Source organism: Pteropus vampyrus, unplaced genomic scaffold, assembly GCF_000151845.1.
Source record: "Pteropus vampyrus isolate Shadow unplaced genomic scaffold, Pvam_2.0 Scaffold297, whole genome shotgun sequence".
Lineage (NCBI taxonomy): Eukaryota > Metazoa > Chordata > Mammalia > Chiroptera > Pteropodidae > Pteropus > Pteropus vampyrus.
Window position 1 is genome coordinate 1679413 of NW_011889078.1, and position 15712 is coordinate 1695124.

Genomic DNA, 15712 nt, shown 5'->3' on the forward strand with positions numbered 1-15712 from the left:
TGCAGGAAAATTACATATTAAGTGGATTACATTTAAAACTTTTTTCTTCTCTACTAAAAAATTTCACTGTGGAATATATATGACCACTCAGGGTGTAATTTCAAAGAGATAAAGTAGTACATCATTCTATCATATCTGCTTTACTGTTACCAAATTTTAATGGAAAGCAGATTAGACTTGTTACCCAGACTGCATGTTTTATTTATATATGAAATAAGGTCTTAGGTCACAGTATTATTAACAACAATTTCTCCATATTTTAAAGAACTATTTCTCCATATTATTAAAGAGCTGTATCTCCACTTTATAGCGACCAACATACAATCTGCTTATTCAAATCTGTTCCTTTTCGGGGGGGCCCCAACATAAAATTGAGAAATCCCATGCTCCCTCCAGACCTATATACAACAAGAAACATTTGTGAGAGGGTGTGTGGTTGACCTCCATGATATTGGCATCAAAAGAAGCAGAACAGACACTTATATACCTCAAGATCAAGTAAAGACTGGATTTTTAATCTTTTTTTTCCTCCCCATTCATCTTCAAAAAATAAAAGAAAACTCTTGCTTCTCTATTATCTATCTTATTAAGTGGCACTACATCCAAACCTGAGGCCTGGCTGTCATTCTAGTACCTTTCACTCAGTCCCCCACATCCAATCTCTTTCACAGTAACATCTTTCATATCTAGTCCATTATCTTCATTCATGTCTAGTTTAAGCCTTCCCACCTCTATTCTTCCCCCATCTCTCACTACCACTGATGCCAGAGTGATCTTCAAAAGGCAATTCTGATCCTGTCATTCCCTTAAAATATTTTAGTGATCACCAGATTTAGAATAATGCCCCAATTTTTCATAGCATATAAAGGTTCTTCAAATTCTAGATTCTCCCTATTGCCTAATCTACCATCACACCGTCATGGCACCCCATTCTTCTCTCTAGCCAAACCGAACTGGTTTGGGTTCCTCAAGTGCATAATGATGTTTCGTTTCATAGGAATTTAATACATATTGTGCTCTATTGCCTTTTCTCACCTTCTTTCTTTGAAATTCAGCTCAAGTATTACTTCCTTCAAGAAGCTTTCCAAATCCCTAAATTATTTACAGACCCTCATCTTAATAGTATCACATGCTTATCTCCTAAAACCCATTACATTGTATTTAAATTGTTTATATACTGGTCAGTGACACTCATACTAATCACTGTTAAAGCAAGACCTGCACATAACAGGTACTACAAATCTTTGCTTCACTCATTTATTTTTAAAAAATTTTTTGATTGGCTACTACTTTTCAGATATTCTGCTAGTCCATACTGATCCACTGTGAACCAAGCAGACATAAACTCTGCCCTCACAGACTTTCCAGTCTACTTTTAGGCAAATTACTTACAGAAACCACCCTGGCTTCCTCAATATCTGTCCAGATCTGTCTGAAAACTGTCTCTTTTAAAATTTCAAGTGTGCTCTCTATGTGAATACCAATTGAACATGTCTACATTTACTTTAACCATGGTTTTATTAATGTCAATTAATGGCCATGTTCCTTGGACATGTCATTTATCTGCAAGATTGCCTCCCTGAGGGACAGGACCCATGCCCCTCTTGCTTGCAGCTGTACCTCCAGTGTTTGAGTCAGTGAGATTCCCAATAAATGTTTGATGAATAACTTCAATTTGGACTAATATAAATATTTTTCTTTCACTTAAACCATTTTTTGTTTTTGCTACCATTATACCAGTTATCTCTTAAGGTTCAATGACCAGAACTGCCATGAGTATTAAAAGTAAAGGACACCAAGATTTTCTCCATTGAGAGGATTTTTTTTCATTGTTGACATTGGGCTTTGTGTCCATGACTCCTGAGAACAATCTGCAATGAGCTCCTAGGATCTTGGCTTCTGCAGATTATGAGCTTCCTCAGACCCTATTATCACCTACAACTCACCTAACTGGAACTCCCTCCCTAAACTGTGGCTGAGTCATTTCCTCTTTTCAATCTCATCTTTGAAACTTCCTATTTATTCTCTCCTTTCATCAGGCTATTCACCCTTCCTCCACACCCATTGATTCTTAGTTTCAATATAATACTGATGATCTTAAGGAATGCCTATTTATATTTTTCTTTATATCAGTTTAGGATTTTAGGGTGTTTTTTTCTTTCCCATTATCTAATCTTTGACACTTATGCGCTTATTCTGTCTGATCAAAAAGGAACTTGTCATATATCATGTACATATATTATGTCAGCAAAGGTATGGTAAGGAATTCCAGGCTTTTCGATAAGTTCAGAGCAGTTAACACTCAGATGCCTTCTTCCCAATTATTATATCTGATGTACAGAGTTTTGACTCTGCCTTTGAGAACTATATGGTGCCCTGTAATTACTCACCTGAATGTCCAGTTTTAGACTTTGCTGACTATGTACCTGACATTCTTCTAACAAAGAACTCAAACCGGTTCACAAATCCTAGTAATCTTTTTGCAGCATCTGAAAAAGTTGTGACAAAAATTCTTATCTTCACAGGGAAGAGAAAAAGCTGAGATAAAAGTTCTGGGTCACTTCCACAGTCCCTTAGTAGAATAAGAAGCAGTTTCCACTCTTACATCACTGAGTGTGTATGTGTTTCTGGAAACAAAAGTTAGTATCCCTTCACTATTCTGCCTCCTACTGTCCTGTCAGTGGGCTCAGTATTGCTCTCTCTGGTTCCCAAATTGTATGCACTTTTCATTTTTTACTTTTTTTTAAATTTATTTTTAATTATAGTTGGCATACAATATTATATTAGTTTCAGGTGTACAACATAGTGGTTAGACTTTTATATATGTTACACAGTAATCACCAAGTCATTTGCACTTTAAGAAGCCTTTTTAGGTAGTTTTGAGGTGATTCAGTCACTTAGGTAAATTATGTAGTATTTACATTTATAAATGTAGAGAACAAATGAATATTAGAGCCCAGAGGAAGATCTTTGAGAAGAGTTGGCATGTGTTCAAAAACCAAAGAAACAAACTGTATAATGTAGATGGAACAGAAAAGGAGGAGGAGGCAGCTTTGACTTGCTCCATGGTTTGACCTGCCAAATGAGATCAGCTATCTACCTCTCATTACAGTAGTTGCCCGTAGCTAAGAAAATTGTAGAAATACATTGCAGGGCACTTGAACTATTCAAATAACGTTTTGTGTAGTAAAGAAAAGAAAAAGGATCTTCACAGATTATAGACAAATAGGCACCAAAACCTTTAGGAAACTCAGCATTCTATGCAAAATTCTAGTCCAAGTTCATTCCTGAATTGTCTCCTGGGTAATATGAGTCAGAAAGCAGTAGGCTGTGATACTATTATATAATAGCTAACTCATAGAGATGTCAAAATTGAAGGAAATAAAACAAAGAATTCCCTGGAGCTGAGTCCCTCCTGGACATTGGCTAAAAGTGAACAACTAAGTATATAAACATGAGAACCAAATGACTGGAAAATGTGACTGAATGGGAAATTGCCAAAGCTTTCCTAGGTAATAATTTAACAATCTTGGAAATGTGATTTGTTTCCTGTAGGAGCAGCAGGGGAGAATGTTCAAAGAATGATACCAGACATGAATACCTTCCTGGGAAATCTCTGCTACAGATAGTGTTCTCTTTGGAGAATGTTTTAAATTTTGCAAGAATTTACAAAAACTTTTTTTTATAATAACATTTTTAAACAGTGATAACCTTAAGTTTTGTCCTTCTTTTAATAGACTAACCTAAAGTACATGGCAAATACTCTACAAAAAAAGATAGAAGAATTTTTTAAAGCATTTTAAAGTAACTCCTGTTGCCTTTGCTCTTTTTGTTTTATTGGTTTTAATATAGTAATCAGATATTTTAAATTACATTGTACATAGACTTCTTAAGACTTTATTTTGAAAACTTTTAGTCATGCTAAAACAAGTCTAATGAACTACTATTATCAACAATTATCAAGATTTTGCCATTCTTATCTATGGTACTTTTTTTCAGTGAGGATTTTTTTTGACTGTTAAAAAAGTATATTTAACAAAAAGTTTGATATGAAAACGTATGCAGCCCATTTTTACATCATAGTAAAACGGGCCCTTTGAAGAGAGGACATGTGGAAGCAATTGATTTCTCTGGTGAACACAGCCTTTGTTTATACTCATTCCAAGGCTTCTAACATGATGATACTATTTCTTCGTACTGCCACCATTCCAATATTGTTCTGTGGCCCACTAGTTGCTGTCTCCACACATTGACCTATCATAAGATTCATAAAGGGATCAAATCCCTGAAATATTCCTTGGACACGTCTGTCACCATTTAATTTCAATCGATAACTTCTTGTCCAAAAATTTTTCAACTCAGAAGGGTGAGCTTTGCTCCTAGCATCTATTCTACAAGCTCAATGACACCTTGAAACAGAATTTATGGCCTCCCTCACACTGGCAGGCCCCAGGGATGTTTTTAAGTAAATCCCAGACATATGATATTGGTAAATGCTTCTCTAAGTATCTTTAACAGATTAGGACCTTAAAAAAATACCACAATACCATTATCATACCTACAAAATTAATGTAATTTCTTAATACAGTCTAATAACTAGTCCATATTCAGTTTCCTCTGATTAGCTCAAAAATGTTTTATTATTTTTTTAAAGAGTTGATGATTTCAAATCAGGATCCAAAAAAATCTACATATTTCCTTTAGCTGATATGTCTTTAGTTCTTTCTTTTTGGTTTGCCTTCCCTATACTCTTCATCGTCATGCCATTTATTGTTGAAGAACAAGGTTATCTGTCTTGAAGAATTTCCCACATTTGGCTGATTCCATTTACTGGTACTACTTAGCATATTCCTTTCTCCTCCATATTTTCTATAAACTAGAGTTAGCTGTAGAGGCTAGGTTCAATTCAGGTTATAAGTTTTTTGGCAAAACTACTTCATTGGGAATGTAATGTACTTCCTGTTGTATCACACCAGGCAGCACATAATGTCTAGTTATCTCAGTTTTAGTAACGTACTAAACTTGATCACTCTGATCTAGCTATTGTCAGCCTTAGCTGCTAGCCAGCTGTCTTTTAACGCATATGTTGTGTTCTGCCCTCAACAGTTTCTCTGTAGCACAGGGTCTGTCCTTCTATAAAAGAGGTTCCATTGGGTGTTTCCAGGCCTTCACGACCGGAATAGGACCTTTTCTTACACTCATTGGCAAAAGGGACTCTGCCAGCCCTCCTCTCAGTTCCCACCATGGTTCTTAGATTCAATATGAGGTTCTTACTTCAAGGGGTGGGGGGGCTTCCTTTGGATCATAACTTGGTGATTTCTGGGTTCCTTGCCCCTTATAATTTCACTTTTTTGAACCTTCACTTTTGCCAGCACAGCTGTGGTCATCCACTTCTCGTTGCTAAGGGTAGTTTGATTCAACCCATTAGTGTTCTAGAGTTCCAGGGGATGTTTTTTACCTACTTTTTGGTAAAGATTTGCCTGTAGAATTTTTTTTTTTCTGTCCTAGTTGCTCTCACTCTTTTCATAAGGGGATCCAGGGAGATCCCAAAACTGCTTTATTGCCACTTTAATGCTCCCTTGGCATTTAAAGTTTAAATCGCCTGCTAATTAACCTAAAGTTATTTATTATAGCCTTGCTATTAAAATACTTTTATTTGATCACTATTAAAGTAATTGTGACATTTTTGCTAATTCAGAGATTGTGAGATATATAAATGAATGTAAATTTAAGTATGAATATCCTCTGAGCAACAGTTGGGCAGGCTCTTGTCTGACATCTTTAATCTTCCATTTACAATTTCAACAGGGACTATAACATTGCTACACTTTATTGTGAAATTGAGAAAAGCAAAAAGGCTCCTGGGCAAAGGGCAGCCAAACAGGCCATCTGAAAAACTCTGCATTTACCGACATTTGATCTGAACAAGAATGATACCAAATTCAGATACGGGTATGCTTTATTCATTGGAGGCAGAGAGCAAGGTTAGCTGAGCTCACTAGGAGAGCAATCAGACATAAGAATTTTGGAAGTTTAAGTCCAATCACAAATATGGTATGGTAAATGTAATAGTATGAGCTTTACTGTCCTAAATTTTTACCTTATCTAATTGAGCCACTTCTCAGGCATTTTAGGCTCCATATTGATATCAACTAAAACTAAATCATTTGTTAGAACTGTACCTTTTCTGATACACTCCAGGGTCAAGATTGAAACCACCAGAATATCCACATTAGCCAGTAAACGCTTGTGTATAGAGTTTCAGAGCTAGGTTGACACCAATGAATGGAGAGTTGGAAATTGTGCATCCATGTTATTACAGCCATCACTGAATTACTAGAGTCTTTTTTTTTTTTAAGTTTATTGGGGTAACATTGGTTAATACAATCGTATAATTTTGAGGCATACATTATAATTTGACATCTATACATTCTATTATGTGATTACCACCCAGAGTCCAGTTTCCTTCAGCTACCATATATTTGATCTCCTTTACCCATTTCACCCTCCCCCAAGCCCCCTATAATTTGACCCCCTTTACCCCATCTAACTCTTCCCTCTTCCCCCACCCCCTACCCTCTGGTAACCACTAGTCTATTGTCCATGTCCCTGAGTCTCTGTCCTGTTCATTTGTTGCTTTTAGGTTTATATCCTACATATAAGTGATATCATGTGATTTTCAACTTTTTCTGTCTGGCTTATTTCGCTTAGCGTGATTATCTCAAGGTCCATCCAGGTTGTCGCAAATGGCAGTATTTCATCTCTTCTTATGGCTAATATTCCATTGTATATATGTACCACAGCTTCTTTAACCAATCATCTATCATAGGACACTTCAGTTGCTTCCATATCCTGGTCACTGTGAATAGTGCTGCTAAGAACATCGGTGTGCAAATATCTTTTTGGATATGGGTTTTCAAGTCTTTGGGGTAAATACCCAGTAGAGGGATTGCTGGATCATATGGTAGATCAATTCTTAGTTTTTTGAGGAACCTCCATACTATTTTCCATAGTGGCTGTACCAATTTGCAGTCCCATCAGCAGTGTATGAGTGTTCCTTTTTCTCCGCATCCTCTCCAATATTTGTTATTACTTGTTCTGTTGATTATAGATATTCTAACAGGTATGAGATGGTATCTCATTGTGGTTTTGATTTGCATTTCCCTAATAGCTAACGATGTTGAGCATCTTTTAATATATTTATTGGCCATTTGTATGTCCTCTAGGGAGAAGTGTCTGTTCAGGTCTTCTGCCCATTTTTTGATCAGATCGTTTGTTTTTTTTGTTGTTGTTATTGAGTCGTATGAGTTCTTTGTATTGAATTACTGGAGTTTTGAGGCAAACCTGGAGATAAAGATCAGTGAGTGAGAGCACAGATGCTGTAGCAAGCCTAACAGTAATTGGGTCTTTCCTCCACCATTTTACTGAGTGACATTTGGCAAGTAACTAAGTTTTCACATCTGTAAAATGAGGGATAAAAACAGTCTCTTGTAGAGCTATTGTGAAGATTAAATGAGTGTAGGTAAAGCATTCAACACAGTGCCTGACTGTTTAGTAAGCACTGTGTAAATGTTTTCTACTGTTATCTTTTTTCATGAGTTGGTTTGTTAGGTCATATTCACACATCATATTGTAAAGAGTCAATAATGCCTTTCAGGTTATAGCAGTGGAGATCTTTGATGAGCACTATCAAACATCGGGAGCATTAATTAATCATTTGAATTAGAGATAGTAGTGGCCATGTCATTAACAAAAAAGATAGATCCTGTTAGGTAAGTAAACGAATCCCGAAATTGAAGTTTAACACAGTAATTATGTTTCATTGCTTCTTTTAGAGTCATGATCTGCAAAAATAATTTATTATTGTAGCTATAATTTTCTAAGTGATATCTTCAGAATTCAAAAATATTAATGTAGCTTTTAATAGTACTTGATTTTAACTAAGGACACACTAATTAGGAAGATTTTTTTTTTTAATTAGGAAGATCTTAAGTAATACCTTTAATGCTTAGCTTTAGTTTTATAGTATTGTTTTCTCGTATGTTTTTTAGGAAAAAAATTCACATGGTAACTAATTTTTTTCCCCAGGTAATATGAACAGTAATATGAAGTAAATGACTTTATAATGTTGAAACAAATTAATTGCAGATAAATTACTGGTTATTTTACAGAAATATTTTCCATAATTCCATTATTGCACTTAAATTCCATTTATAGTCAACTTCTCAGAAATCTATTTTATGTAAAGTGAGATTTCTCTGCATCGCAGTAAGGTTTTGTTAGTTTTTTATTCATATGACACAAAACTATAGGAGACATCAGCAAATCAAATTTTAATTTTAAATTCCTTTAGTTTGATTTGAAAATTTTAAATCTGTAACATTGTACTTGACCCTATAAGAGCACTTACATGCTTGTTATTTGAATGCTAATGCAATGCTATTAGAGCACTACTCTTGAGAAGGGAAAATGTATAAGAAAAGTCTATCTTTGTATGTCTTTCACAGTTTTCGCAAGAAATTAGATATCCAACAAGAATTAACAAAATTAAGAAATACAGAAATTTATCAGAATCCAAAGCATCTGGTTTGAAATACATGTTTCTAATTTCAGAGGAGATTTGATTCACCATTTTATAGGAATGGGAAGTAATATGTAGTGATCCTAGTTTCCTTCTGGAAGATCCCAGCCAGGAGACCTCTAGATCTCTGGTCCCCTCTGCTTTTTCTCTAAAATTAAGATATTGGACATCTTTTTAATTCAAAAATTCAATGAAGATTTTTTTTTTTAACGCCTACAGCACCTGGTATTCCCAGGTGGTCTCCCATCCAAGTACTAACCAAGCCTGACCCTGCTTAGCTTCCGAAGTCAGATGAGATTGGGCATTTTCAGGGTGGCATGGCTGTAGACTACAATGAAGATTTTTTTAATAATTAAGCTCGAATATTTAATTCGTGTGGCTAATTTTAACTGAACAATGTAGAATAAGATTGCCCATACAGGGGTGTTTCTTCACTATTTCTAACCTATGTCCAATTTGTGTCAAATTAAAAATTTAGTTTTTGATTTTAAATTTTAAAATAAATTACCCTCAACACTAAAACCAAATAAAAGTAAGATGATTTTAGAAGAAGAAATTTGATTTTGATTTTGAAAGATACATATCAATATCTCCATTGTGTGTGGTAATGAGAAGGTTGAGTCCAATTACTTGCCCAAGAGCAGCTTTTCTATCCTGAGGAGAGTGGAGGGTAAGATATCAACAGTGGCAGCAGACTCAAGTGAACTCCAGCCATCAACTGTTTGTATCTTTAAACTGTGCACAACTCCCACCACCACCAGATCTAATAGTCAGTACCTTGCTGGCAAATAACTGGTGGAGAGTCTATTCTCAATCCCTCCATCCGCCATTCCACACACAGACAGATGACTAATGAATAAAAATAAAACAAGTACTTTCAAACTGACAATGTAATGGTCTATTTATAGTATATAAATTCCTCATCCTCAGTTTTTGAAGTATGACTTTTCTTCCCCCTGCCTTAATCATATTGCTGTAAAGACCTTAAAAATTCTTCCATTCACCCCCCTAATTTAGGGTAGGAAGTTTGATACTTGAACACCTCCAAAAATACAATAGCTGTCCTTTTCAGTAAAACCTCTAATGTGTGTCTGCTTTATATACATTTTAAAGTTACAAATAACCATACTTATTTGGATTTATATTGTGTTGGAACAGAGTTTGATGAGACTTTTTCATTAATTAACCTAAGTGGCTTTAGATCAGGATCTGAGAGTCACATGAATGAAGCTTTGGAAAATTTTTTCAGATATACTGTTAGAAAAATGGTAGGCCATACATACTATTAAGGTTTATTCTCAAAGTGTTTTCCTAATTTTTCTGTAGAACTGATAGCTTCAGGATTTCTCCAAATCCTGAATTTGATTGGAACTTAAGATTTTAAAGTGTTTTAGCTGTTTTAAAACTATTTGAGTTAAAATAAAAAAAAAAGCAGCATACATATAATGTGTTTAATGCCAAATCAAATGTGGTTGAAATATTTCTTGAGTGACCTAGGGATTTAACAGAAAGTAAAAGTGTTAGCTGAAGCTACTGAAAATATATTCTGAATCATAAACGAGAGATTTACAGAGAGAAATGGGGGGCAAGGTGGAGAAGAATGGTTGGGAAGAAAAACAGAACAGGTGGCAGGTTTCTTGAAGTCAAATTTCAGTAGTCCTGAACTGCAGTAGGAGGAATCTGTTAGGAAGACTATCTAGCCCTTTATCTCTTTTAGTCCTCACAGAAAGTCTGTGAAGCAGCTGTCATTATTCCCAGTTGACAGATGAGAAAACTGAATCATTGTAAATCAATTCAGTAAATTCCAAGCCAAGAAACAAAGTGTTTTAGTTCATAAAAAAAAGAAATCTCATCCCCATTTCCCCTCATACCTTCCTCTCCTGGCCTTAGGCGACCACTGATATATTTTCTACTTATAGATTTGCCTTTTCTAGATATTTCATTATAGTGGAATTATACAATAGGTGGTATTTTACATTTGGCTTCTTTCACTTAACATGTTTTTAAGATTCATCCGTTTTTGTAACATGTAGCAATATTCTGTTCGCTTTTATTGCTGAATTGTTTTCCATTGTATGTAGGTATGCCATATTTTGTTTCTCTGTTTCATTAGGTGATGGACATTTAGGCTGTTGCCACTTTTTGGCTATTATGAATAATGCTTCTATGAACATTCATGTACAAGTCTTTTTTGTGGATATATGTTTTCATTTACCTTGAGTATATAGTTAGAAGTAGAATTGCTGGATAATATGGTAAATTTGTGTTTAAGTTATGAAGAAACTGCCTAATTGTTTTCCAAAGTAGCTGTAACATTTACATTCCCACCAGTGTCTATGTTGGGGTTCCAGTGTCTCCACAGCCTATAACTCTGCCCTATTGATTATAGCTATTTAAGGAGGTGTGAGGTGGTATCTTCTTGTGGTTTTCATTTGCCTTCTCCTAAGGATTAATGGTGTTGAACATCTTCGCATGTGCTTATTATGTTCAAATGCGTTTTTAGATCCATTGTCCATTTTTCAATTGTGCTCCTTATATCTTCCTGTTAAGAGTTGTAATCCAGTACTATATTATTTATTCAAATCATTAAAGCTTGGTTATTCGAGCTCTTCCTAATTGTCTGGTCTAGCTATCTATTTCTTTTTTTTAACAGCTTTATTATGATATAATTCACATACCCATACAATTCACCCATTTGAAGTGTACTTTTATGTATTCACATATCTGTGCAACAATCACCAGAACTGCAGACCTCTTAGACCTCACCCTTTGAACCCCCATACCCCGCAACCCTTAATTTACTTTCTGTAGATTTGTTTATTTTCTGGATATTTTATATAAATGGAATCATATAATATGTCATCCTTACGACCAGCTTCTTTCACTTAGCTTAATGTTTTCAAGATTCATCTGTCTGGTCTCTTTTCTTTTGTTGTTGTTGTTGTTGTTGTTGTTGTTGCTGTTTATTGTTGTTTTTTGTATGATTTCTGTCTGGTCTCTTTAATCTTTAACTATTTGGATATTCCTTCTACATAGTTGTAATCCATGTGAGTATAGAATTTGGTGTTCTGATTTTGTCACTTAACAATATTTTATCTACATTTTCCCATCCTTCTGCATAGTCTGCATGTTTATTTAATGGTTAAAAACATCAGGTTAGTGCATATTTTAAATTATACTTTTAGGATCGATACTCAGGACTGAAATGCTTGAGTTATAAAGTAGAACTGTTTTCATGATTTTTGTTGCATTCTACCAGATTACAGTGTAGAAATTTGTTAACAATTTAAGGGACCACTAACTGTATATATAGCTCACATATCTATTGCCTTATAACCTTATCAGCATTTTTTTCTAATTTAATATGCATGAAGGGAGAAAATTAAAGAAGACAGTGCTAAATGTTTTACAAGAATTACATCATTTACCTCATTTAATGTTTGCCACCAGTTTTTGAGGTAGCTATTACTCCCAGGAGACATTGTGAGGACTGGGTGTCAAAGAGGTTACAACCGGAGGGCAAATACCAAAGGTCAAGCCCTAGAAGATTGCAGAAATCTAAACTAGGTCATTAAGAATCAAGGCCAGAGAAAGAATGGGAGCCAAGGCACTGGATCAAGGGGACAAAAACTCAAGAAAGCCTAAGCTAGATTGGCTAAATAAGAGGTCATTTTGATGAATTTCCAAACATCTCTTTAGTGCTCTTTTATAGGATCCAGTCAGGGCTTTGTGAGAGGACCAGGTTCATTTAGAGGTACCAGAAGAGAATAGATGCTAGGCTGGCCTCTTGACATTTTAGAGTTCATCAATCACATTTATGTTTAAAAAATAAAGCTGCTACACATACATGCATATTTACATGTAAATGTATAGAGGTCTAGAAGGATACTCACTAAACTTAAAAACATTGGTTATATCTTTAGGCAGGAGTTGGGGTACCAGGGTACTTTTTATGTCTGCATTATTTCAATATTTATGTGATTTTTTTAAAAGGAAAATTATTGCTAAAAACTTTCATTCATTATTTCATTCATTCAACAAACATGTATTGGATACTCACTATACATTGGGCACTGTGCAAAATCTAACGTTAAGATATAGACCCTACCCACAATTCATTTTTTTAGTATAGTATTTTGCAAACTTTGGGTCACAGCCCTTTAATGTGTTCTGAGATTAAAAATCAGTGGGTCATATTGGATTATAACCCAAAGTATAAAATAAAATATCCATGAGTCCATACTGATATAAATAAATAGGTAAATGGATAGAATAGACAAATCTCCTGTGCAATAGAATTCCAAATAATTTATATAGATACTCCAAGGAGATGGAACATAACTCCTCACCCCTTAAACACTGGCTACACAAAATGACTTCTTTCCAAAGAGCACATTATGGGAAGCGGAGGGAATAACTTCACAGTAGAAAAACCTGACAAGAACGACCTCAACCAGGTGACCAAGGTCACTATCAGTGATAGATCATATTGGTAGTAGTTGCCCTTGATTTGAAGTGATGGAAATGGTACATTACCTCTGTGGTCTTCCTCCTAAAACGCATAACCCCAGTCTAATCATGAGAAAAACATCAGACAAATACCAGCAGAGGGACATTTTATAAAATACCAGACCAATATTTTCCAAAACTCTGAATATCATCAAAGCAAGGAAAGCATGAGAAACTGTCACAGCCAAGAGAATTCTGAGACATGAAGATAAAATATAATGTAACCTAGATGGGATCCTGGAACAGAAAAAGGACATCAGGTAAAAATTAAGGAAATCTGAAAAATTATAAACTTCAGTAATAATAATATACCAATATCGGTTCATTAATTGTAACAAATGTACTATACTAACGTAAGATGTTTATAATAGGGGAACCTGAGTGTGGGTATATGGGAACTTTCTGTACAAGTATCTTTGCAGTTTTTTTCTGTAAATCTAAAAGTGTTCTAAAACATAATAGCTATGAATTTAATAATATCACTGGATCACAGTTATCATTTTTCCTCAACATTTTATTATGACGATTTTCAAATATACTGCAAAATCGAAAGAATTTCACAGTGAATTCCATGTACTCACCACTTATATTCTACCATTAACATTTTCTAGACCTACTTTATCAGATAGCTAACCATCTATCTCTATCCATCTATTAATTTATCTTAGTTTTGAGTGCATTTCAAAGTAAATTATAGATATCAATACACTTCCCCCAAATACTTCAACATGTGTATCATTAACTAGAGTAGCTAGAGTATTAGTTACTTTTTATGTAAACTTTACATAAGATAAACGCGTGAATCTTAAATGTACGTTTACCAAATTTTGAAAAATCCATATATCTGTGTAACCCAAACCCCTCACAACTTCAGTTTTTACAAAATGAAATGTTAAAGAAAATACTAGAGTGCGATATACATAATATGGGTAAGCATTGCTTTGTGAACTTTTGTTTCAGATATATATGTAACTGTATACGGTGTCACAGTGTGAAATATCCCTCTTACTGTCACAATAAAAAAGTGAAAATCACTGGTCTGGTAGGGGAGCTCAGTGTGTAATCAAATAATAATTACATAGGGTAACGGGTTTTGTAATATATAGTGATGGATTCAAAGAAAGGATAGCCAGATGTTTGTGGTTAGAAAGCAGGGATTGGGATAGGCAGGAAGGCTTCACTGAGGAAAAGGTGCTATATCATCTTAATGACATTGGCCAACATTTACATAGCACTATGTGCCAACTGCTGAGCATACTTCCAAGAATGTTACATATACTTGCTCCTCTAATCCTCACAACCCAGGTGGTAAGTACTATTATTATTCCCACCTCACCTTAAACTGAGTATGGAAAAACATGCCCCAATCACGGATCACGGATCACGGATCACGAAGCTAATTAGTAGAACCAAACAGTCAAGCTCCAGTTCATGCTTCTGACTATTATACTGTATGAGTACCATACATTTTCTTGGTGGAAATTTGCTTTTTAACTTGGGGAATTTTATTTCAATCATTTCTATGTGCAAAAAAAAAAAATGTTTTTGTCTAATATTACCTTAGAGAGGGCAAGGGAGAGTGAGGGAATGTGTGTGTGTGTTACAATTCTGGGGTATCTAGAAAGCATCTGAAGCTATAAGGGATATTAGTCATCATCAAATACCACTTTCATTTCTAGAAATTTTACTCTACTGTTTCATTCAATGAATTGTTTGGTATTTTTCAAATTAATTATTCAGTGGCATTAGAAAAGAGAAAATTGACTTTACATTCCCAAAGCTATCTGATGTTGAGTTTATTAAACTTAAATGATCATTTAATGACCCCAACACAGTGAGGCAATGAGGCAATGTGATAAATTAAAGATAATAATGTATTATGAGTCAGGAGACCCGAATTCAAGACTTCACTCTACATCTCAGATTATCAGTTTCCCATTTGCAAAATACAGGGAGTGCACATCAGGGATGACAGATATAACGTGCATATGTTGCCACACCCTGCTTCCTAACCCATGACTGACATTAGTGATCATTCATGTCATTTTTTTATTCTGAACCTGAAAACAACTTGAGAATCTTTCCCAACACAGTGCTCAAAGCAACAAGTACAGTTAGTCACAGTTGGCACCTAAGTCGAAATCTATTTATCATGTTTGGATATGACAACCTGTAAAGACTCTTTCAGTTCTAATTCCCAGAAATACACCATCAGAAATTGGAAAACTGTGCCCAATTGATATGTACTTCAGTCTATCCAGGTTGTCTTTTCTCTAGGCATTAAGTTTACATCACATTGAGTTCCAGAGGCACTAATCTGTTCCTGACCTACTGTGAATCTACCACCCTCCCTAGCCTTGGCTTTTGGGCATCCCAGCACTCTTTGTGTAATGCTTTCCCCCCCAAAATTTTATTTTCCTTCCTAGGTTTTTCATGCACATTCACACAGCTCTTGAGTGTGGAATCTAACTTTCTGGCAATCAAAACATCTTCCCCAGCCTAGTGTGTTGTTGAATACAGAGTTTTATAAACAGAGGCAGTTCATACCTGCTCCCTGACCACTCCCAGCACTTGTCTAAGCATATTCCTTCTTATTGCCCTACCTCAGTTTCATAATTATTT

General features: G+C 35.0%; 1 protein-coding gene and 2 pseudogenes across 3 annotated transcripts in view; 1 reads left to right on the plus strand and 2 right to left on the minus strand.

Annotated features, from left to right (window-relative positions):
- Positions 1 to 15712, plus strand: part of AP4S1 (adaptor related protein complex 4 sigma 1 subunit) — a 38589-nt gene that overhangs the window by 2163 nt on the left and 20714 nt on the right. The gene's annotated exons all lie outside the window — the stretch shown is intronic.
- Positions 3957 to 9411, minus strand: LOC111730000 (annotated as a pseudogene).
- On the minus strand, positions 8792 to 8910 carry LOC111730013 (annotated as a pseudogene).